Source organism: Aulonocara stuartgranti (assembly GCF_965226115.1).
Source record: "Aulonocara stuartgranti genome assembly, chromosome: 3".
In the NCBI taxonomy this organism is placed as follows: domain Eukaryota; kingdom Metazoa; phylum Chordata; class Actinopteri; order Cichliformes; family Cichlidae; genus Aulonocara; species Aulonocara stuartgranti.
The window spans coordinates 67,501,024-67,514,805 of record NC_138941.1 but is presented as its reverse complement, the minus strand read 5'-3'; the positions used below and the strand labels follow the sequence as shown (position 1 = coordinate 67,514,805).

The 13,782-nt window shown below is 41.4% G+C and overlaps 2 protein-coding genes across 2 annotated transcripts in view; one reads left to right on the top strand and one right to left on the bottom strand.

Annotated features, from left to right (window-relative positions):
- Positions 1–13,782, top strand: part of LOC309695629 (uncharacterized protein) — a 409,672-nt gene that overhangs the window by 58,462 nt on the left and 337,428 nt on the right. The gene's annotated exons all lie outside the window — the stretch shown is intronic.
- The window catches only part of LOC309694288 (uncharacterized protein), a 79,239-nt gene that overhangs the window by 4,864 nt on the left and 60,593 nt on the right, over positions 1–13,782 (bottom strand). The gene's annotated exons all lie outside the window — the stretch shown is intronic.

Genomic DNA, 13,782 nt, shown 5'->3' with positions numbered 1-13,782 from the left:
CGCTCGTTCTTTGCTCGATGATCCACCGCTCGAGTCTTTCCTCCAACTCGAGCCACCTCGCCTTATGTCCGCGGAAACTCAGCTGCGTTTTCTTGACCTGCCGGAGCTTGTTTTCTAGCTTCCTCCATTTGCGAACAATCGATTCGTTAATCTTAAATTCTCTCGCGGCTGCTCGATTTCCATGTTCCTCCGCGTAGCTGATGGCCTTCAGTTTAAACTGTGCTTCATAAGCGTGTCTCTTTGCCATTTTCAGGGTTGTTAAAACAACGATGTTCCACATAATGCACATACCTGCCCTTTTAGACAGGTATGTGCGATTGTCCGGTATATACGATCAACGCCCACACTTCACCCTTTAGCGTTCTCATGGTGTTCTCTACTACGTCCTCCTTACAACACACAGGGCGCACTGCGCTATAGGGCACGCCGTACTTTTTGAAGAAAATCTAAGACTTTTAAGTGCGCCTTATGGTCGTGAAAATACGGTAGTACAAACGTCACTAATGTCACATAACTTTGCCGACATGTGGCCAACAGTAATGTTTTAATGTTCTTCGTTATTAAACATTTGCACATAAATAAGTGACATAATATTCAGTACTTTGTAACACTGATGTAGCGCTAATGAGTTAATACAGGCTAGGGATTGAGTGTGATTATTATTAATCAGAAGATTTAGGAATGCTACTGGAGCTGATGGGCAGTAATTAAATACACACAACACAAAATGCTTTTGCAGGTACCATGTATTTAACCGAAAGCAAAGAAAATTAAGAAAAGAAAATGAAAGCTTAAATAATCATTCCTGCTGTAGCTATTTAATTAATAGAAAAACCCAGTGGGGGTGCACAAAAACAACTAAGCAAATTCTTCTGGCTTATACCAAGCAATATAGATTCTCAAAAAAAGTTCCCCATAAATAACACATGTTAACATCGAAAACACTGATCCACACTGAAGTCCATGAGTTTTATCTGAATATCCATGAGAGATGTCCAAGCGCTATTGTCCATAAACGGGGGAACTGGTGTGTATGATTGTGGAAATCAGTGTATTCGGAAATTACGGGACAGAGCGTCGCCTTTGATAGCTTCCTACCAGTCCAGTGGAAGCTTCAATGCAGAATGAGTCCTGCTCCTAGCCGTTCATTGGCTCGCCATCCTTTTCCATACCCAAAAAAGGTTCACCTGGCCTGCATTAAATAAACAAGGCCAATAAGAAATCACAAGAATAACATACAAAAATGTCAGCCAATTAAGCTAAATACATTAAGTTATTCTTGTTCCTGTGTACACAATTTATAAAAATAAACAAACAATATATTGGTTAAATATAATATTTCTAACCAATAAGGATTTAACTGAAAACATTTCAACTGCTACATACATACATACATACTATGTAGCTCCACAACATTTGTTATTCAACAACTATCAGTCAAATCAAAATCAAATTGTTTGGACCGGCAGCAGCCGATTAGGGTCAGCTGGTAGCAATACAAACAGTCAATTAAAAGTTCAAACTCTCCAATTCCGTTCTGTTCAGTGCACAACAACATTATGGCTCTGGCTCACAGTAATCAGCATCTAAGTTGCATAAGTTAGTTGGTGTTAAAAAAAATGCATTAAAACGGGAAAAGCAAATGTTTGCCAATACACACCTGCAACAGCTCTGTCACCTGGCTTGCCTCCACGCATCTGACGGGAGGAAGCCGGGACAGGCTTACTATGACCTACATGCCATTCGATTGGCTGAGCAAAGTCATGTGGTTGGAGTCATGCATTTGTGATGCGTTCAATGGCAGGAAATTACTCTGGGTTACAACTTACTTAAAGTTTACTCTCCGGGCGCCCCTCATCCGCCGTTTTTTTTCGGCAAAATTATCCACACCCACCGCCGCGCTATGCATTCTGGGATACGTTGGGCCATGAAGTCTACACTGCCACGTCCTTAAAATTCAGGGAAATGAAGGACGCATTTGAGGGCCGCATTTCGATCAGCCTTCGAATTGGGACAACCTTTGTCGCGTCGCTGTGACGCAATCGGCCTTAAAATGCGGCCTTAAAGGCTGCCAATGGCTGTGTCCCAATTAAGAGACTGGATGCGGTCGATTTCCCCAAATATCAAGCGTGGTCCGGTGCATGCTTCGTGGTCCCATATATCCCACAATTCATAGCGCGGCGGTGGGTGTGGAGAATTTTGCCGCAAAATACGGCAGAGGGAGCGGCAGAAGAGGTTGTTTTTTTTTTCCAAACTTTATTAAAATCATAAAGCGAACAGTCAGTCATTCCAGTTCAGTTAGCACAGTAGACATACAAGGCAAATAAGAGTAACAATATACAGTACAATGAAATAAGATGGATAAATAAATAAAGGAGAAAAAAAGAAAAAAAGAGGGGAAATGTGACAGACAGTTGTGACAGGTCATTCGTTAAACATTTCTGAATGAATTTCAATCAATGATAAACCTTTTTTATTGGAAGTTAATTTAAGAGAGTTTAAGTAATATTCAATTTCAATCAAAAACAAATTAAATGATGCGGTTGAGTTTTGAAATTTACATTTATGTATATGGCATTTCCCTAATAAGATGGAGCGGCTGAAGAGTGAACTGTCGAAAGTACTGAATATGACGTCACTTATTTATGTGCGAATGTTTAATAATTAAAGTCAGTTATATATCCACAAACACAACATATATATATATATATATATATATATATATATATATATATATATATATATATATATATATATATATATATATATATATATATATATATATATCATAAAAATCTGACAATACTATAATATTGGCCATACTATATTTACATTGCCACAGTGAGATGACTTTAATCTCATGAACAACATTAACTAATTGTTATTTACTAATTAATCTTAAATGACTGTTCAGCACAGAAATGAAGCCCAACAATCATGTTTTACAGTCCTGTGGTCTCAGCCTCAGATAATCAACTAATCAAAGTGATGTCATGACAAAAATGAATGACCAACAAAACATTTTTCTCCTTCATTTCTGTCAAACAAAGCTGTATGTAACGTGTCTCGCGGTTCGTATCATGGTTGCTAGGCAACCTGAACAGCACGACGAAGCGTATACCGTCCCATTTCACAAGCTTCTCACTTCCGCACTTCTCGTACTTATAGTACGCGCCGTACGTAGTACGCGTAGTGCACGTACTTCAAGCGTGCAGACCCTGAATTGGGACACAGCCAATGACTGTATAAAACATGGACGACGCGACAGCTCCCCAAGAGTGACGCCAAAACATCTCTATCGCCCCCTGGTGTCTGGCTACAGTATAGGTCATAAACCCCGCCTCCTCCATGTTAGCGGATGGGACTGGGGTCAGACTAGAATAAATTTATTCTCCTCAGATAATTTTTTTTCCAAAGATTCTTTCTTTTGTTATCAATAGTTCTCATCACGCTGATTGATGTCCAAGGGGTCTCCTCTCCCATAAGTTTGATTCTAATTCCTACCGCGGTGATGTTAAATTGGGGTGGAACGTCATCATTACAGCTTTGACTGGCAGCTGCAGTCACGGATAAACTTGCGTATCTCTGCTCGGGAATAGCAGATAGAGCTTAGGCTCTGAGAGGAGGACCAGCGTTTACGCTACGAAAACACGACCGAGTGTTTTAACCTGACAGCCTGAGGTGTTCTTCAGTAAACTGGACTACCCGACAGAAGGACCCAAGGCCCTGCTGCACTTTTTCGGTAAGTTAAACGTGTTTGTAAGCTAATCCGTAACTAACCTACACAAGTGTCTCATTGTTGTTTATTCACCTGACTGTTTGTTAACTGTAAATCTCTGACAACCGTCCTTAGCTCGGTCCTGAGACCTAGCTAGCTAAGATGAGGACTCGGCTGTCAGGGTTTGTTTAGCTAACCCATGCAGGTGAATGAATTTACCCTGACTAAAGAAATCAAGAGAAACACTCCGGGCTACTCAGTCACTAATTACTGTTACTGTACTTTTGTTACAAGTATTATACTGTAAAAGCAACAGGCTGCATCCTGCTTCAGCTCTTGTGCAGAGCTGAATATTAAATATGTGCAAACAACAGCATGTTTTCAGTCTCTTGCCACATCTGTAAAGATAGTAACTTTTTTTTTTTTTAAAAGCTTGTACCTTGTAGCTCCTCATTAATCAGGAACTATGGATTAATGTACTGTAGTGTACTGTAATACTGAAAAAAATGTAAGAGAAGAACTTCAGATCCTGAGTGTGTGAGGACAGAAGAATCAGCTTTATTTCAATTTTGAGGGATAAAATTTATATTTGAGTTTGATGGTTCTGTTCTCTTTGTGATTACAGGAGCTGCCCTCAGATTCAGACCTCAGCACCACCCAGTAACAGCAGACAGATCATCCAACATGTTCACATGTTAACTGCAAAATGAACTGATGAAAACAGTACAAAGGTTAAAGTACCACACGTGCTGCAGTGAAAGCTGCAGCTTTATTGATAAAGTTGAACACAAAAAAACAAAAGGATTAATCACCCCTGTAACTGTGTCACTATATATCAGCATTAACAGGACCTCAGTTTGTATCTCAGACCTGCACAGCTTCCATTTTAAACACTTGATGTACTCAGCTGCATGAAGAGCACATTCGATTTTCTCTAACACAATTAAATAAAACCTGATGAAGGTCAACGGTCGTCACTTGTATGTTGAACTACAAACAGTTTTTTTGCACATAGTGTGTTATTTACCATAAAGTGATGCAGAGTTATTCATACCAGAGTAACCAGAGAGGATCATATATTTTTAAATATATAACTTTCTACAGGACTGAATATAATATCTTTATGTAAAAGTCCGGAGCCTCTGGGGAGTATCTGAGTATTTATAACATTACACAAACCAGAGGTCTCATCACAGTGTTCATGAAATGCTGGGTTTATCCATCTCCTGGGGCGGGCCTACAGAGGAGTGCTGAAGATTTCCCTATGAGGGAGCTGCTGGTGAAGATCATGAGTCCTGCTTGATCAATGCGATGAGCTTCAATCTTCCTGGTGTTTCTTAAATGATGCCTCTTTCAGTGGGTCAACAGAACTTCTGGCACAGGACAGCTGTGATGAAAGAAAGGGAAGAAGTTTCTCCAAACCTCTGGACCCAGAAACCCAGCTTAGTCCTGATGGTCTCCCTCACTAATTTCTCTCCAGGGTGAATGTAGCTGTTATACATAATACGGATTATTATTAAATAAAAAAAACACATTAGACTACACTACTGAAACCTTCTGCTGCTGTTTTTAAAGTTTCCATGTTACCAGGCTGTAGACTTTTTTTTTTGATATACAATTTTTATTCGTTATCAAGAATAGCATAAAACATAACAACCAAACAGAAAAGAAAGAAAAAAAATTTACACATCCCCACACACACACACACACAAATAACATATTTTCACTCAATTACCCACAGATATAGAAAGAGAAAAAGATAAACTCCAAGAATGAATTGTCCTTTACACTTACTTCCTATTTAACTGAGAACATCTTAATCGCAACCACCCCCCCTCAACAGTTGGGACAAATCATTTGGCAAATAAGAAAGCAAAGGGGACCAAACATTGAGAAAGAGACCCTCATTTCCTCCTAAAATAGCAGCAGTTCTTTCGTGAGGAATAACTTTAAATAATTCTCTGTACCACAACGTCACAGAGGGAGGTTTATCCTTAACCCAATTAATGAGAATACATTTCCTAGCTACCAGCAATAGTTTGTGACATAATTTGCGCTGCAAGTGATTCAATGTTACTTCTTTTGAGGGTAGACCAAGAAGAAAATACCCGGGGTCCCTTTGAATCAGGTTGTTAAAAATATTACTTAGTTCTTGAGAAATGAAGCTCCAAAATCTTTTGATTAATTTACATTCCCAAAAGTAATGAAAAAAAGTGCCATTTTCTTTATAGACTAGAGATTTAAACAGTTTTAGATCCATTACACTCAGTCTTAAATGTTAAAATCTCAAAGGACAGCATTATATTTTTGATATTAACAGTAACTCTGGGCCTCTGTGGAGTGTGCAGCTGATCTCATTGCTGTCTAAAAATGGATAAAAAAAAAACCATAAGTGTTGAAGACTATTAAGAGTAACAGGTGTGTAGCATCGCTAACTAGCTAGCAACAAGCCTCCAACACAGTGCATATGCTAGCGGCTAATGTAGCAAACAAATTAACAGTGATTTTAGAACTATAAGATGATAAGCTGTGTGTCTTTTTTTATAACAGTGACATGGTTGTATTTACCTTAATTAAACGAGTCGTCAGTCGCGGAAAACCAGCAAAAAACTCGAACCACAGGTGCTACGTAAAAAGTGTAGGGGGCGTGTTTGCGGTCATGTCCAGCAGGTGTGTGGGCGGGAGTGTTACAGTCGCTCCACCTCAAGTCACTACTGTGCAGACTCTGGCTGTGTCCCAATTAAGAGACTGCACGCTTGAAGTACGCATTTTAAGTGCGGTTACGTCACCACCACGCAACGACGGCTGTCCCAATTCGAAGTGTGCTTCAAATGCATACTCCAAATGCGCCGTCGATTTCCCCAAATATCAAGCGTGGTCCGGTGCACGCTTCGTGGTCCCATATATCCCACAATTCATAGCGCGGCAGTGGGTGTGGAGAATTGTGCCGCAAAATACGGCAGAAAGGAGCGGCCGAAGAGGGTTTTTTTCCCCAAACTTTATTGAAATCATAAAGCGAACAGTCAGTCATTCCAGTTCAGTTTGTACAGTAGACATACAAGGCAAATAAGAGTAACAATATACAGTACAATGAAATAAGAAGGATGAATAAATAAAGGAGAAAAAAAGAAAAAATGGGGGGGGGGGGGATGTGACAGACTTCATAACAACTTTGTAGTTGAAAGTTGTAACAGCTCATTCGTCAAACATTTCTGAATGAATTTCAATCAATGATAAACCTTTTTTATTGGAAGTTAATTTAAGAGAGTTCAAGTAATATTCAATTTCAATCAAAAACAAATTAAATGATGGGGTTGAGTTTTGAAATTTACATTTATGTATTTGGAATTTCCCTAATAAGATGGAGCGGCCAAAGAGTGAACTGTCAAAAGTACTGAATATGACGTCACTTATTTATGTGCGAATGTTTAATAATTAAAGTCAGTGATATGTGTGTGTATCACTGCATGCATGCATGCATACATGCATACATGCATACATACACACACACACACACACACACACACACACACACACACACACACACACACACACGTATATATTAGGGGTGCAACGATACACAAAATTCATAGTTCGGTTTGATACTTTGGTGTCACGGTTCGATATTGTTTCGATACAAAAAAATGTTTGTGCTTTTTTAATTTGTTATTTATTAAAATTATAAATATATATTTTAACTCAAAAGTACAGTTTTTAAATTTAATGTTGCTGAACCAATAAAGTAATAAAAAAATAAATAAATCTGATTGAGAAATCCCTCATCTTTGGAAAAGAGAGTTTATTACACAGAAATGGCTCTTTCCAAAATAAAAGCTATACTATACGCTTCTTCAGGGCTATATTCTCATCAGCATATTAAACATATCAGGTCCCCATAAGAAGAATCGTGTGCTAATGGCTGTCTAAATGACTCGGGTAAAGTTTGTAGCATGCGTGCTTGCTTGTTTTTGTCTGCTTCCACTTGTCTTTGCACTAGGATGATGTCGGCGTAAATGTGCAGTCATATTCGTTGTTTTCCCGCTAGTGCTGTCAGCATTAATCTGAAATGACGTTAACGCCACAACACGGCAAATCTCCGTTAACGAGCTACCGCGGATTGCCCCGTGCGTGGGGCTGGACGGCCAACACGTTAACGAGCAAACTGCGCTAACGCAGTAGTTTCCACCCATGTAATTGAGCATTGCGTGGCACATCCAACATACTGTTTTACTTTTGTCCATGACGCGCATACCTTCAGAGTCATATGTCACATGAAGACCAAAATAGTTCCAAAGGCCAGATCTGAATGAGGGTGGGGGAGGTTCAATTTGCCATGTTGCAACCAATGACTGTATAAAAGATGGACGACGCGACACCGCCTCCTCCCATTGTGCAAAAATGAAGCCAAAATATCCCATTTGTGGAGGCTGCCATCTTGCAAATTTGGAGCCAGAGTCTGCACAGTAATGACTTGAGGTGGAGCGACTGTGTAACACTCCCGTCCAGCGACCGCAAACACGTCCCCTACACTTTTTACGTAGCACCTGTGGCTCGAGTTTTTTGCTGGTTTACTGCGACTGACGACTCGTTTACGGTAAATACAACCATGTCACTGTTATAAGAAAAGACACACAGTTTATCATATTATAGTTCTAAAATCGTTCTGTTGTTAATTCGTTTGCTAGATTAGCCACTAGCATACGCACTGTGTTGGAGGCTTGTTGCTAGCTAGTTAGCGATGCTACACACCTGTTACTCTAATAGTCTGTGTTATTGAAGGATCAGCACTCCTTAGTTTTTTTAACCATTTTTAGACAGCGATGAGATCATCTGCACACTCTACAGAGGCCCAGAGTTACTGTTAATATCAAAAATATAATGCTGTCCTTTGAGATTTTAACATTTAAGACTGAGTGTAATCGATCTGAAATGTTATAAATACTCAGATACTCCCTCAGATACTCCCCAGAGGCTCCGGACTTTTACATAAAGATATTATACTCAGTCCTGTTTGTGCCGAGACGAGGTTGGGATATAAAGTAAATACTCTTCAGTTTTAAAGAACGACAACGCCACCCTGGGAATCTCACCCAGAGAATACTGGAAATAACACTAAATCACCAAAAAGGCACTTAGGTTTGCTATACTCAATCCAGAGACGAGGTTCAATAATAAACAAATTGACAATTTATTGGTAATTATTTAAAACACCAAATAAAAGCATAATCATAAATATTCAAGTACAAAGATGCTTAAAACGCTGGCCCTCCTCTCAGAGCCTTCGCTCTATCTGCTATTCCCGAACAGAGATACGCAAGTTTCTCCGTGACTGCAGATGCCAGTCAAAGCTGTTATGATGACGTTTCACCCCAATTTAACATCACCGCGGTAGGAATTAGAATCAAACTTATGGGAGAGGAGACCCAATGGACATCAATCAGCGTGATGAGAACTATTGATAACAAAAGAAAGAATCTTTGGAAAAAAATTTATCTGAGGAGAATAAATTTATTCTAGTCTGACCCCAGTCCCATCCGCTAACATGGAGGAGGCGGGGTTTATGACCTATACTCCAGACAGACACCAGGGGGCGATAGAGACGTTTTGGCTTCATTTTGGGGGAGCTGCAACATCGGCTGCAGACTCACCCACCCCCACTGCTGCTGTTCCACCTCAGACACTTCACACCTCCTCTATTCACCCTGCTCACTCCCCCCCACCCCCAACAACAGCATCCAATACACACTCAACACAAGGCTCCAGCCTGTCTCTCTCAACCACCCAGGTTAGGAGGGAACTGAGGAGGATTAATGGCAAGAAGGCAGCGGGTCCAGATGGCATCAGCTCGAGGGTCGTCAGGTCCTGCGCGGACCAACTGTGTGGGGTGATGGAGCACCTCTTCAACCTGAGCCTGAGGTTGGGAAGAGTCCCACAGCTCTGGAAAACCTCCTGTGTTGTACCAGTGCCAAAGACTTCACGCCCCAAGGACCTCAACAGCTACAGGCCGGTGGCTCTGACATCCCACCTGATGAAGACCCTGGAGCGGTTGGTCCTGGCTCAGCTTCGGCGCCTAATAAGCTCATCACTGGACCCACTTCAGTTTGCCTACCAGCCTGGCATTGGAGCGGATGATGCCGTCATTCACCTCCTACATCGTTCCCTCGCTCACCTGGAGACCGCTGGAAGCACTGTGAGAATCATGTTCTTTGATTTCTCCAGTGCCTTCAACACCATTCTTCCCTCGGTTCTAAAGGACAAGCTGGTGAACTCTGGAGTGGACCATCACCTCACTACCTGGATCCTGGACTACCTCACCGACCGACCACAGTATGTGAGGACTCAGGGCTGTGTGTCGGACAGGGTCGTCTGCAGTACGGGGGCCCCACAGGAAACGGTTCTGGCTCCGTTCCTCTTCACCATCTACACTGCAGACTTCTCCCACAATTCCACCCAGTGCTTCCTGCAGAAGTTCTCTGATGACTCTGCAATAGTCGGCCTCATCCCTGATGGGGACGACAAGGAGTACAGAGGTCTGACCCAAGACTTTGTGGACTGGTGCCAGCTGAACTACCTCCAGATCAACGCCAGTAAAACCAAGGAACTGGTGGTAGACTTCCGCAGGCACAAGCATTCTCCACTGCAACCACTGAACATCCAAGGTATGGACATTGAGGCTGTGGACAGCTACAGGTACCTTGGTGTTCATCTGAACAATAGACTGGACTGGACTCATAACTCAGACGCCCTCTACAGGAAAGGGCAGAGCAGGCTGTACCTGCTGCGGAGACTCAGGTCGTTTGGAGTGGAGGGCCCACTCCTGAAGAAATTCTATGACTCTGTTGTGGCTTCTGCTATCTTTTATGGCGTGGTCTGCTGGGGCGGCAGCATCTCTGCTGGGGACAGGAAGAGACTGAACAGGGTGATCCGAAGGGCCAGCTCTGTTCTAGGATGCCCTCTGGACCCAGTGGAGGTGGTGAGTGACAGGAGAACGGCGGCTAAGCTGTCATCCCTGATGGACAACATCTCCCACCCCATGCAGCAGACTGTGACAACACTGAGCAGCTCCTTCAGTGGAAGACTGCGGCACCCACGGTGTGGGACGGAGAGATTTCGCAGGTCTTTCCTCCCCACTGCTGTCAGACTCCATAATAAAGACTTTAACTGATCAAGCACACACATCCATACATATGCAATAATACTAAGTGCAATAATCCTTTCTGTCATCGTTGTATTTTTACTCAGTTGTATATAGTATTTGTATTTGTATTCTATTTTTATCTTATTGTATATTTATTTTATTTTATTCTACTGTATATAGTATTTTATTTTATTCTATTCTGTACAGTTGTGTACTGTATTTATTCTTATTGTATTATAATTTTTGCCTCATAACTTTTGCACTGTCCACTTCCTGCTGTGACAAAACAAATTTCCCACGTGTGGGACTAATAAAGGTTATCTTATCTTATCTTATCTTATCTTATGTCCTCCCATGTTTTATAGAGTCATTGGTTGCAACAAGCTTAGCTTCTGTCTTGCTAGCGTGTGCTGCGCTCAGTGGATCTGCGCTCGACAGTGCAGCATAGGCGGAGTAGTCGAACTCAGATCCACTGAGCTCTCAACAAGACGAGCAGACACAGACAGCATTGTCAGAAGAAAAGCTGATTACCCTCCCCCACGCTTGTACCTGTGGCTTCATGTCCTGGGGTGGGGGTTGGCTGTTCTCTTGCCCTGCACTCCATTCTTTTGTTCATATTCCAAGATAATTTTTTCTATATGTACTCTTACCCTCTAGCAACCGCCATATTAGAATATTGCAAGCAATCACAAACTCTACAGTCTCTCTAACTTCAATGTATAGTAAGCAATCTATTATTCTCACTAGAGAAAAACTCAACATAAACTAAAACCACATCAAAGTTAGCTCCGTGCTTACCTTTAGATGAGCTCACAAACGAGAGAACTCTGTGATTAAGCTACAATCCAAGAGACAACGGTGGGCAGATCGATGCAGGTATCGATTGAAAAGTAGGTAGTTGTATATGTTCCTGTAAGTTTACTACTTTACTCCCGTTTCACGAAAAAGCAGCTGTCTCTGCTCGACTCCTCTCCTGCACACGCACTTTGCTCCGCCCCCTTTACCCAGCTCTGCAGCGATTTTTTTGCTGTGCGGCCACGTGACTAAGCTGCGCAACGTAATCACGTGATGCGTTATTTCAAAATTAGCGCCAATAGCGCTCCTATGGGATCAGAACATTTGCTGTGTCTGAATGCAGGGGAAGGATGCTCATAAGGACACTACCCACCTACGTCACAAGGTAGTGTCCTTGGACAAACTGGTAGTCAGAAAGTGAGCGGCTGTGGATCGCCCCCTTTTTTCAAGAGCACCTGGCTGCAGCCACTGTGGAGCTCCACAGTAACCGGAAACACGTGACCTCCACAGTAACTGGAAACACGTGACCTCCACACTAGCCGTAAACACGTAACTTCGGTGAAATCGACTTTGACAGCGAAAACTAAATTGCGTTTTTGTTACTATTGATGCTGCTGAGAAATAAAAAATGGTTTTAAGTGGGGGTTCTTTTTAACACTCTGGGTTTGTTCAAAAAAATTCACCATCCCCTAAATTGTTCGTGGCCAAAAGTGACACTTGCTGTTTCGCTGATTTTTTTTTTACAGTACATCGCGTTGTGATTGCTGTAGACCATTGTCAATCAATCTAGTCCAGTGTCTCCTGTACAGGAGCGGTCCCTAACCGTTCCGCGAGGGTTGATCCTCCGGTGTGAAATGTATGGTTGTAGTTGTGTGTCTTATTTTGAAAGAACTATTTACGCGTTACCATAGCGACCAGAGAGCCTTAAAAAGCAGAGAGGAGGATGTCACTGTCATTGTTGTTGGCGCACAGCTCAAGTTATGTTTATTATTACATTTAGAAAATACCACAGTTTCTTTTTTTTATTCTTTTGTTGTATTTATCCGCGACACCTTAAAGGTCGTTCCCTAAAAATATTGTCTGACATTAAAGTGGTCTGTGGTGCAAAAAGGTTGGGGACTCCTGCTGTACAGTACAGAATGCGTTTAGCTTGTCGAATTTACATAAATCTTCGATCGCTAGCAGTGTAACTCTGAAGTGCTGTACTGTATGTTTGGAAGTTTTCTCCCAAACAAACACAACAATGCCGACGAAACGTTTTGCACCCTCAAATGCACCTTTAGGTTTCATTCCATAATACTGGACTTATGTTTCTACGAAGGTTTGAACTCTAAGAGTGTTTAAACAAAAGAGAAAAGTGTGAAAATGTTCATGCCTGTCTGAGAAAAGTGTATAAAGCATGTAGTGAGGGGTTTTACAGTCTTAACATCTATAATAATTGTAAAAAATAAAGTTGGCTACTTCATGGATTTCACCTACCGCGGGTTATTTTTAGAACGTAACACCAGCGATAAACGAGGGACTGCTGTATTATTAATAGTAGAGTCTGGGACATCTAATTGATTAACATCAACATTGATTATTATGCACTATTATTTTTGTTCAAGGAGAGCAAAAAATATAAAACTCTCTCTCAGCTTGTTTGTTGCCAAAAATGGCCACTTTTTGTGTATGTTCACAAAATGCTATAAAATGTGTATTTCTTAAAACATTTATCTACTTTTACCGATGTGACTCTTTAAAATAGCACCAGTCCTTTTCATCAAAATCAAAACTGTATCTAAATGTTTTACTCTTTATAGCCAGTTAGGTTATATATTACCATTAACTTTTCAGATAAAACGGTGATAAAGTCCTAATGTTTTCATGAAACTTCCTTTTTTTCCCCCCATCTGAGCATCGGGGAAAAGGCTGTCTTGCAATTGTTGAGGTCACTAGTGTGTGCCCCGTTTCTTCCAGGATCACTCTCTTTATAGGTTTTAGTGGACTCCTAGTACTGCGAAGTGGTTTCATGGTACAAAGGGATTGTATTCCAAGATCTGGGAGACTGTAGAAATGAGCAGTGATGCCCTTCCTACCATCTTTCCAGAAAAATAAGTGATCTGTAAGCTGTTAGGCTTACTTACAGCAG